The sequence below is a fragment of the Balaenoptera musculus genome, chromosome 7, assembly GCF_009873245.2.
Source record: "Balaenoptera musculus isolate JJ_BM4_2016_0621 chromosome 7, mBalMus1.pri.v3, whole genome shotgun sequence".
Taxonomy (NCBI): Eukaryota; Metazoa; Chordata; class Mammalia; order Artiodactyla; family Balaenopteridae; genus Balaenoptera; species Balaenoptera musculus.
In genome coordinates this window covers 68,410,411-68,422,454 of record NC_045791.1, presented here as the reverse complement: position 1 = coordinate 68,422,454, position 12,044 = coordinate 68,410,411, and positions in this window count along the sequence as shown.

Below are 12,044 nucleotides of genomic sequence, written 5' to 3'. Positions count from 1 at the left end.
AGACAGGATTCTAGACTATGAATTTGGAGTTAATCTTCCGTTTTCTGCTCTTTTCTCAAATCTGGATTCTCTGCTTTCTTTATATCTCTATCCTACCCTCTCGAGCTCTGCTCTGTTGAAGACCCCATCCAATTGAACACAGAGCTGATTGCGGAGATGACTGCCCGAGACACCATGCTATGTCACCATTTCCTCTCCTTACCTGCCTGCTTATTACTGCCTCATTAGGGTTAACCTGTCTGAGCACCAGAATCACTGGGGAACCCTTTGCCATCATGCAGATTCCCGGGCCTATTCCAGACCTCTTAGAGGTGGGATCCAGGAATCTGATTCCGATATTATGTTTGGGACCCACTGGTACAGAGGAAAGAATTCTGAGAATACTAGGGTTCTTTGACGCTTACCATGGTCCTCAGTTTCTCTGGACATTGATTTCCCAATCTGTAGAATGGGGAAGCAAGGCCCACTCTGTCCACCTTACAGGCTGTTGTGAGGCTGATGAGTATGAAAGCATTTTGGTGAAATGCTTTACTATTACTGTTTTCAAGAAAAGACAGTTTACAAAAGGTGTTTTTACTCTGCCAGGGAAATGGAGCTTGCAAAGTACCAGTGTCACAAAACACACACAATTCTCTCAAATGCAGATGGTATGAGACATGTTTATGTAGACTCATTGCCGTTGCTGGGCCTGGATCCACCTAAGCAGAGCAGTCAGTCTGGAGAGAAGTATAGGGAGTTGTCTGCCTGCACCTCCACCACAATGCCAAACCTGGACAATGAGGCCTAAAGTTCTTTTAACAAAGAAAAGTCTTTTATCCCGTAATTAAATTAGATATGACTCTTCTTACCTTCAAAACACACTTCGTGAGATTAACAACTTTACTCAAACTGACCCACTGGTGAAACACTGACTGAAACCTTCTTCCATGGTCCCTACTTGAGTGTAGCTCTGGAGAGGGCTGGGTGGTGTGCAGGAAACTGGTGCATACCACGCAGCAGCTGGGCAGGGGGGAAGGGCTGCTATTAAGAGGGTGGAAATTGCAGACCGGAAACTCTAGGGAAATAAGCACACAAAATATGCACACTTCAAAATCTTTTCTAGGGCCAGCTCCTGGTTTAATACCTTATTTTATTTCTAAGTGGGCAGCAGCCTCATCTTTCTCACATCAGATTTGTCTGCCTTTTCTGGTGAAAGTTTAAACTATCCTTGAGATTTTGCTTGAGGTGATAAACATTTGTAAGTTTCTCATTTTATAATTGGCTCATATATTGGCTCATATTTTATTATTGGGGGAGAGGGGAAGGGAAGGTAGAAATCTAATTTCTCATTCAGCCTAGAAGTTGTGAACCTGATAGCTGTCAGTTGGTTGGTTGAACTGGGTCTTCTTCAAATTATCATTATCTGACTCCCCAGTAAAACATAACATTTTTTGTTGAGTTGTTCTTTCAAGATAGCTCTGATGCCCTGGGAGGAAAAGACTGTATAAAAATGTTTGCCATCAATGCTACCATTCCCCTTTTAGAAATCATGTATGTTCTGTTTAAGGTCACGGATATTTTGGGATTTGAGATAGCGAACAGTCTTGACAGTTTTGGTCGACACTTACAAAACAACAAAGAAGCACACTGGAAAAGAATTGCAGGAAGTGGAGCTGGCTGGTGGAGAGCAGAGAGGAGATCCCAGCCTTGCATGCTTCAGCCTTCTGCAGGCTCGGGACTCTCACTATCTAACACCTCCAGTGACGTGTGCCAGATATCAGTCCTAAAGACGGCAGACTCACACTGGTCGGAAACAAACACGCCCCGAACGGAAAACAACTCAGTCACTGACTGGAGTTCAGTATTTAGGGGAAAAAAACGTTTTGTCAGTCTCATCTTTCTTAACTAACTTAATAGCCAATACATGGGTATTGGAAAACAAATTTATTGTTTGGGTCCCTGTTTGTTAAGAAGAAAGAAAGAAAGAAGGGAAGGAAGAAATGAGGGAAGGAGGGAAGGGAAGAAAGAAACCTGTTAGCTATGCTTTTTTTTTTTTTGGTAAATTGCTCTGCCAGCGTTTACAACGAGAGATGAAATGTCATATAGGACTGATTTACTGTTTATTCTTTTCCCTAGATAGAGGTCAAAGAATCACGTATAATCCAAACTCTTTTCTTTCAGTTTAAATCATTTAGGGAGGTTTCCAGTATTAACGTGGGAATCAGTGCAACTTGAAAGCACGATGGCCTCGGCAGGCCTGTGTGAACCTTGACACCAGTCCTTCTCTCCCACACACTTGCTTCCAGTTCCCCTGCCCAAGTGGGCACATGAGAACAGCTGGCTCAGCTCTTAATAGTAAGAGGAAAAAAACAGACAGTTTGGATTTCATTTTCTGCTGACACCATGAATTGAACCTGTATGTCTTGACATTTTAGATGGAAAAGACGTCCTAAGTCAGAAAGTCAATCCTTTGGTAATGCAGGGAAAGCAACTGAAAACATACTCTTGGGTGGTGTGAACCACAGTTCCCCTTTTGCCATGAAAACCTCATGTCTCTACAGTTTCATGACCAGCTCTTTCCTTTAGGAAACATGCAGTTTAGACTTTTCCCTACCTCCTTTTTTTAAAGTAATCACATGTATTTTTAGCATGTGCATTCACCCCTGCAGTTACCTGAGATGCAGGGTGAATCCTTCCTCCTAAAGTGCTGGTTCTCACTGTCTTCACAAGGTGGCAGTACTAGAAGCAGGTCAGTCTGGAGGACTGGGGAGGGGGCCGCTGAGTCCTTCCACACCACTGTCGGCCACCTCTCCCAACTACAGCAACTAAATATCCAATCTAGACACAGTGTGCTTGCTGTGTAGTTCCAAGACAATTTCATAAATTCCCCTATGTTGTGCCTCCCAAGGCCACATAGACAGATTCCAGAGGCCCCACTGCCCTGCGGTATTTGGTTGTCTAGGTGAAAGGGAGATTTTAGGATTGCACAGTAATAGCTACCTCACACAGCTACTGAGGATTCAATGAGATAAGTAGGTAAAGCATCCAGCCTAGTCCCTGACCGGCCATAAGTTCGCATTAAAAATGTTAGTTCTGGGCTTCCCTGGTGGCGCAGTGGTTGAGAATCTGCCTGCCAATGCAGGGGACACGGGTTCGAGCCCTGGTCTGTGAAGGTCCCACATGCCGCAGAGCAACTAGGCCCGTGAGCCATAATTACTGAGCCTGCGCGTCTGGAGCTTGTGCTCCGCAACAAGAGAGGCCGCGATAGTGAGAGGCCCGCGCACCGCGATGAAGAGTAGCCCCCACTTGCCGCAACTAGAGAAAGCCCTCGCACAGAAACGAAGACCCAACACAGCCATAAATAAATAAATTAATTAAAAAAAAAAGTTAGTTCTGTAGGTTAGTTCACCTAGTTTCTCTGTAATTCAAATATCCACTAATAGATCAGGTCCTTGAATCCACTAGAATTAGTTATGTTATCTAAAAGGGGAGCAAATGAAATCCCAAGTGGAAAAGGGTCCGGGGTTCCCAACTAGAAATAATTCTCCCTTTGTGATGTCTAATGGGATTTAACATCTAGGTAACATAGATCTTTTTAAAAAATTATATCTAGAAGAGAGAGTCAAGAAGATGATAAAGTCTGAATTCCTAAGAAGGAGGCATTGATCTGGTGCTTCTTTTACACAATGTATTTTCCATCTATACTTGTAGATCTTTTGCTTTTAGCTGGAATATCTGTCTCTAGCAGTGCAAAGAGGGCTCGTATTGGAGCCCTGGAAGACTGCCAGATCACATCTTTGTTGAGGTGGTTGACGCAGTTTCTGGGATAAAGGAAGTTCCTGCTTGAAGGGTCCCATTTGTTCTTTTTTTTTTTTTTTCCCATTTGTTCTTAGACTTAGCTTGCATCATGTGTGTTGAACCCTGGAATTTGTATATGTAATTGCTCTTGAAGGGTAGGATATATAGAGAGCCAGTTGTAACTGGTTTGTTCAAATTGAGCCTAGAGCAAGGCAGATCTGTGAAGGGAGGGGCAGAAAGGCCAGATCAACTTGGTAACAAGAGTCTCAGCCTGTTCAAAGCTGTTGAACATGCTCACGGGAGCAGGATACACCCTGGGGGAAACCAGGTCCAAAAATAATGGCCTTATACAGCATGAGGGTGTCATGACTTTGATCTTCTGAGGCTGACTCATTTTGACAAAGCTTTGCAAAGATGCAAGTATACATTGTAGAAGTTTGTATGCAAATTAGAAATCAGGAATATGGATTTTTATGTCTAGTGGCAGACTGTAAGCTTAAAAATTAGTTCTAATGATCAAACATTCTACTTATTATGATATAGAGCACTGTCCAATCCTTTTATTGATACCTGAAATGATGAGAGTATGGTAGAAGAGTAATGTTTCTCAAGAATCTGTGGACACCTAGGGGTGTGAAGACATTATTTTCAGGTCCTTGTATTTTGAAGTGTGTGTTTTCAGTTCAATGGTGATATTTTAAATTATTGTTTACCCTTACATGAGTAAAAGGTTTTTTTTTTAGTTACAATTTATAACCAAAAGATCCTTTAAAAACATGTCTTGGATCAATATGTTTTAAACCAGGGACTTGGCATATTCTTGATGATGCTTATAAAAGGGGTCTATTCTTTACTCAAGCATGAGAAACACAGTAATCTCAGGTAGGTGAGTTAACCATGACCCTAATTTCTTGATCTATAAAATAGGATTTATAAGGACTCCTTCAGAAGGTTGCTGTGGATTAAATGAGGACAATGTTTGTAAAGCACTTGGGACTTAGTAGGTGCTCAGTAAATGTTAGTTCTCTTCTCTCTCTGGGCTCCTTTCCCTCATTCCCTGAGGTTACACAGAGGTACAAAAGATGTAAGGACCCCAATTACAAATAGTTATCTCCTCTTCCTCAAGTAAAGAAAGTAGACTGGTTTTAGCAAGTTGTCAGGCTTTTAGAAAGTTAACTTAGTCATGATATAACTCCAGAGTCATTGAGAAGGAATCTAGTTGTGAGTAGAATGTTCTAGATAATCCAAGGGTAACTGGAGTGCCTTATATTTTCTGGCATTCTGCGATTGTCCTTTCTATTAATATCCAAATAAAAATTATGCGAACTCCCATTTGCTTCCTCACGTGAAACTCATTTCCCTTATGGGTATTTTTGAGAGTTCCTTGGAGTCTCGCCTGTTGTGTTGTCATTTGTCACTTTTTATTTAACTACTCTCTCAGTTCTTGATTGTCACTGGTCATCTGGTCACCATACTCCATGTCGAGCTTTCTCCCTGTTCTTCATAGGAGAGAGCCACTCCCTTCATGTTCTAAGCAACTGTTAGGCAGATACTACATAAAAAAAGAATGAAAATTTGCCATTTGCAACAACATGGATGGACTTAGAGGATATTATGCTGAGTGAAATAAGTCAGAGAAAGACAAATACAGTATGTTATCACTTATATGCGGAATCTACAAAATTTTAAAAAACCTAGTGAATATAACAAAATAGAAACACACTCACAGATATAGAGAACAAACTGGTGGTTACCAGTGGGGTGAGGGAAGGGGGGGGGGGCAAGATAGAGTAAGGGATTAAGAGGTAAAAACTACTGCATATAAAATAAATAAGCTACAAAGATATATTGTAGAGCACAGAGAATATAGCCAATATTTTATAACTATAAATGGAGTACAATCTATAACAATTTTGAATCCCTATGTTGTACACCTGAAACTAATATAATATTGTAAATCAACTATACTTCAGTTAAAAAAAGGGCAGATGTTAGATTACAGTTGTTAATAAGAAGAGTTAAAGGACTTGAAAGCTGTCTGTCAAAAATCCCTGCCCCTAGGTTTCCTGCCCATGTTTCATCAGGAGGTCTTCCAGTTGGCTCTCTCTCCTTGGGTGCCAGCTGCTGGGCTCAGCTTCCCTTCAGATTTGATACATTTTCCCCTGCTTTCTTTCCCCCAAGTCCCTGGGCCTCAGTCCCCCATTACTCAACCCAAAAATCTCAAACAAAATAGTTAGATCTCTATAAAGACTGTTGTAATAAAGCAAAACAAAAAATAAATAAACCCCCCAAAGACTGTTATAGTGTTCTTCTCTTTCCTTTAAAGCTGAAACATCCCCAAACTAAATATCAATGACACAAATCTGGGTCCCAATTCTGTTAATGCCAATTAGTTGACAGATTTTAGTCACTGATTATTTCTATACTGTAATTTCATTGAATTGGGGCTTGATTGGCAGGAATAGAGGTGAGGGTTGTAGGAGATGCAAGTATGTGTGGGGGAATATAAAATGGTCTCCACTTATGTAAGGAATCTAAAATAGTCAAAATCCTAGAAGCAGAGGGTAGAATGGTAGATGCCAGGGGCTGGGGGTGGGGGAAAACAGGGAGGTATTAGTCAAAAGGTACAAAGTTTCAGTTATAAAAGATCCATCTAGAGATTTACTGCACAACGCAGTGCCTGTAGTTAACAATACCGTACTGAATACTTAAATTTTTGCTGAAAGGGTAGAGTTGAGAGCCAGGAGATAGTTAAGTGTTTTTTTTTATCATAATGAAGAAATAGGGCAGTAGGAAACTTTTGGTGGTGCTGGATATGTTTATGGCATAGGTTATGATGATGGTTTCTTGGGTATACACTTAACTCCAAACTCATCGAATTGTATACATTAAATATGTACAACTTTTTGCATGCTGACCATACCTCAATAAAGTGGTTTTAAAAAATATACAAAATGATCTCCATGATTCCTGCAAATTGAGATTCTATTTTATTCTAAAAGCACCTTTTTGGTATTAAAAATCACATACATTACAATGAAATTATCTTCATGTACTTTCATGTAAGCTTAATAATGAAATTACTAAAAATTACAAAAATTTAAGTATAGCTACAGTAATTTCATCTCTAATTTTACATGGAAAGTTTGGCACATACCAATAAAATTAATTGTACTGTTTTCCCACTGTAGGAGATATTTTACTTCTGAAAAAAATTATTTTGGAAGGGGCAAGGAAGGGAGGTATATATGTTACTATAGTAAGTATATAAATTTCAGTACCTTATTTGATGTAAAAATAACTGATTTGATTTCTAATACATTTGTAATGAGTTGATTTTAAATTAGATTTCCATGATATCTCCCCATCAAAAAAAAAAAAAAAAGAAAAAGATCAGGTTGTCTTTGTTTGGATGTGTGGATCATAATACTTTACCCAGAATTGATATTATGTAAGGTTTGAAGTTATAAGAAAGAATTTGAATAAAATACCTGGATCATAACCTAAGTCACCCTGTTGACACACCTGATGGGCCTTTTCACGTTTAAGTTATAAAAGAGAATTTAGTGGAGCACCAGGTCTCACCTCACACTCCAGGTGGGTCAGGAAGGTGCCCCAAACACAGATATTTCCCTCTAGCTCCAAGCTGTGTAGCTTCTCCGAGCCAACAGGCACACTCTCTGGGTTTGGGATGGTGGGGTACATCCCACCCCAGTACTGTGTAGAGTGCATAAAGTATTGGGGAGAACTGTGGGGCGGAGGAAAGGCTGCATTGCCCCAAATATAGTAATGAGTGATTTTACTCTGATTCATTTATAAGTTTGATTATTGATTATGCAGATTGTGTTTATATGAGCAATTTTATTTGAAAAACCTCAGTTATTACTGGTCATAGGTAATGACTAAAATATCAGTTAGTATTTTATATATGTGTTTATACACACACACACACATTTTAAACATAACAGGCTTTAAAAACAAAGACACATCAAATCATCTCTTTAAATCCTGCATATTGTCCCCTCATTGTCCTCCAAGTATTGGTGATTCTCATCTCTTTTAAACCCCATCATTTAGAAAGAATTGTAAAGTTAATATTAATGTGTCCTATATATTTCTTGCTTACAGTGGTGGGGACAGCAATCATGTCAGCCACAGAGGAGGAACAAATACATATATTCAAGACAAACCCTATAGTAACATCGCTCTCACCCTCTCGCAAGCCTTTCTGTGTCCTTGAGTGGGAGGAGGGGTGGAGATGTTGCCTACCACTCTGGGCACGTCCAGGGGACCGTGAGGTGCATGGCAATGCCATCTTTCTTGTGCTTTAAGGTGAAAAAGTGCTTAAGAACCACTGCTTTAAAATAGAGGATTTTGAACTTTTAAAGCAACAGAATCTTTTTCTCAAAAGAAATTTTACAGGGCCCTGAAATAGGTAAAATAGGTAAAGCACAGGTGCTCTGGGCGAAATGGTGAGGGGTGGGAAAGGGAAAGTTACAGAACCCCAATGGCTGGGTTTCCTTTTTGGGTTTCCTTACCCTGGAGAGCCCTGCAGCAGCGGGAAGAACATAGTCTGTATTGCTCTGTAGTTGTCTCTGTTGCAACCTAATAATTGCATCACCAAAGAGGGTGCAAGGGCACATCAAATATTAGAGATTTCCTGGAGGAATAGCTGAGAGGTCACAATTATCCTCAAACTCTGTGATGGCAGAAGGACGAGGGGATCGGTGGAAGAGGTTCTGTTCCCTTTCACCCCAACATCCCTACACATATGCAGGTACTCCTGTATCAGTTTACCCGGCTGGGTTTCACACATAAGATTTTTTTTTTTTTTTTTGAAGAAAAGATTCAATTTCTGAAAAATAAAAACAAAAGTTTTGTTTAATTTTCTTATTTTATAGGTGAGGAATCTGAGTACTGGAGAAGTTGTGATTCTTGTCTAGGTTGATTCAGTTAGTAAATAGCAGAGTCAAGACCACAACCAGGATCAGCTGAGCAACTCACCCCATGTTGGATGAGTGTGTGCTTTGTGGCCAGCACTGTCCCAGCCAGGAGTGACCTCATAAGCCCAGTCTTTCTTTGATACCAATGTTCTCCCTTTCCTATTTTGGCTCTACTTAGGTGACTACTAAGTTTCTTCCAGAATGACAACGGCATGGAGATGATTCTCCCACTCAGTATAAACACAGTGAGGAATTGCCACTAGGAGCCCTTGATCCACATCCATTTTTTTTTTTTGGCTGTGTTGGGTCTTTGTTGCCGCGTGCAGGCTTTTTCTAGTTGTGGCGAGCGGGGGCTCCTCTTCACTGTGGTGCGCGGGCTTCTCATTGTGGTGGCTTCTCTTATTGCGGAGCACGGGGTCTAGGCACGCGGGCTTCAGTAGTTGTGGCTCATGGGCTCTAGAGCGCAGGCTCAGTAGTTGCGGCGCACGGGCTTAGTTGCTCCGCGGCATGTGGGATCTTCCCGGACCAGGGCTCAAACCCGTGTCCCCTGCATTGGCAGGCGGATTCTTAACCACTGCACCACCAGGGAAGTCCCCACATCCATTTTTGACCAACACTTTGGAGAATTAGACTAGTTTGGTGCCGGCTTATACATGGTGTGGTTTTCTATATATTATGACATAGGGGAAATACATATGGTTGTAGTTTAATAGAATTTAGATAATCTGGGTGTTTTTGAGGAGAGGTGGGTAGGGTAGTGTAGAGAGGAGAGAGACTGGAAGCCAGCATTTCTAACTGAATGTATGACAGGAGATCAAGGGGGTGGAGCAGGGCCAGGGCAGACCCTGTGTCACATCAGCCTTGCTCAACCCTGCTGTTATAGGTAGGAACAGGACACCACCTTTCCACAGAGCTCTCAGAGGAATGGCGGTGGACAAGAGGAAGGTAGTCTGTTTTTGCCTTGCTATGTACGTGAGCCTGAGCCACCATCTTGTCTCCCACTAGCTGCCTCCTCGGGGCCGTGTCAAAGGCTGGAAACACGGGCATGCCCCAGTGAGAGGCCCAGCCGGGCCTTCTGATCTGGGGTGACCTGCGGCTGCTCATGTTGCACGGCTGCTGTCAGTCATGTAGTATTTGTGGATGTAAGAACTAAAGTGTTAAGTGTCAACAGCTAAAATAGGGGGTGGATTTATGTGTGTCATATGGAGTTGTTTTATTTACATGGGTACTTTCTGTACTATTTCTCTAAGAACACTCCCCTGCATATTTAGGGATTCTCGTTGTTCTCTAGACACATCAGGGGAATATTTGCTTGTTCATGCAGTCATTCTTTCTTTCTTCTTCCGTCCCTCCATCCCTCTCTTTTCTTTCTCTTTTTCTTTCTCTCGCCCTCCCTCCCTTTCTTCCTTCTCTCTTGGGGGGTAAATATATAAATTTGTACACTATTACTTATTTCTTGATCTCTTATGGCCAGATACTTAATGATTTTTATATCTGTGTAATTTAATTTCATATAGAAGTATCTTATATAATATAAATTATATATAAATATATAATAAACACAGTAATATATAAATATAACAAATTTATATATGATACAAATATAAAACTATATTTGTATAAATTATACATGAATTTAATCCTCAAACCCAACTTTTACCCATATTTGCAGATAAACTAAGCCACAGAGACCTCTGCCCTCAAGGAGCTTATATAGATGTTGGAGTGTATGTCCCTGGTCTCTGTAGCCTATGACTCAAATAAGGTCACAATTCCCCCTTTATATCCAAATTATTATGACACAAACTTCCAGCCTATGTGACTGCCCCAAGTCCAACCTTCACCTGGTTTCTTTCTTCAGATAACCGCTGGGAGAGTCTCAAAGCACCACATCAAATGTGCCTGAGAGCAAGAACTCAGGTTCTCCCACATCAGCCTTTTGGTATCACAGTCTGTTGCTGCCTTGCCACCAGTGGCCTTTGTGAAGGTCACTGCTCCAGCAGCCTCAGATGTCCTTTGGAATCACTGCTCACACCATTGCTGTGGCCTTGGAAAGGAACACTACTGTCCCTTCCCTCAGCTCTTCTCTTAGAAACACAGTCAAGCTGTCAGGTCACTGGTCTAAGCATGAACCCAAAGTTGATTAAATGACTGGATCTCAGATATGCTTCACAGAGCAGGGGCCTGTTCACCCTTGCCCCTTGGCATCTCCATGCCTTGGAATCCAGGCCCCAGAGAAAGATGAAGGAAATTTCTTCAGCTATATGAGTAAAAGACTCTTGGGAGTGGTTCTTTTTGGACAAAAACAATTCTAGGTCTTCAATCTAGAAGGCGGAATTTGAGAGTGTTACAATAGCACGTTCTAGAGCTTTCAAAATAATCTTAACACCCAGACACTTTGGGGCACATGATCACAGTGAATTCCTACAGTCTTAAATTAACCACATCATCACAGTGTGGTCCCCCACCTCCAGCGTTAGCATTGTTGCCATAGCAACAGTGCTTGATGCCCTTATGAGAGAGCTGAGGCATTTTAATTTGATGAACACCTTTTAGAGTGTTCTAGAATCATTCCATGTGACGAATGAGCTGTGACTTGTAAATGATCCTCTGGAAGAGAACATCTGTCTTGCACTTTCAGTTACCAATCTGTGAACACACAGGTAAAATGAACAAGAAGATGGAGGCTGTTATCTACTCACCTGATAGTGATTAAAGCACACACACTTCACATCACTTCTCACTGCCAACACAGGTCTTTCTGACTTGGTCAGTTCACATTTATGCCTTCTTGCCACATCCATCCCCTTCTCTTTCTTTCTCTGTTGTCTGAATTACATGGGAAAGTGTTATATTTGTAACTTTTCTTGCATGTTTCTCTCAGGCCTCATATACTTTTTTTTAGTTATTCATTAGCATGTGGATGGCAGACTGAAGCAGCCTGCAGGGAAGTGTGGTCTTCTTCCCAACTTCAACGTCAACTCTGCCTGGGTGGTCTGTACACATTTTGAAGCCTTTCAAAATGAGGGCAAAGGCAGAGGAAGATGGTCATTGGAATGAATCAGAAACTCCAATGGCGCAGTCATGAAACATTTGAAGACTGTGAAATAAAATATTTGCCTTTTTGTTTCTTATTTTAGAATTGCTTTCAAGGGCTTTTTTAAAAGCAAGTTTATTCTTTTTTTCCAAGAAGCATTATTTTTGCATTGTCTGCCAGATTTTGTAAGTCTTTTTGTGTCAGTTGCTCCTGTGTGTTTTTCAAATGTCCATTATTTATGTCAAACCACAGTGCTATCTTCAAGTAGAAGGCCAAATTTGATAGTT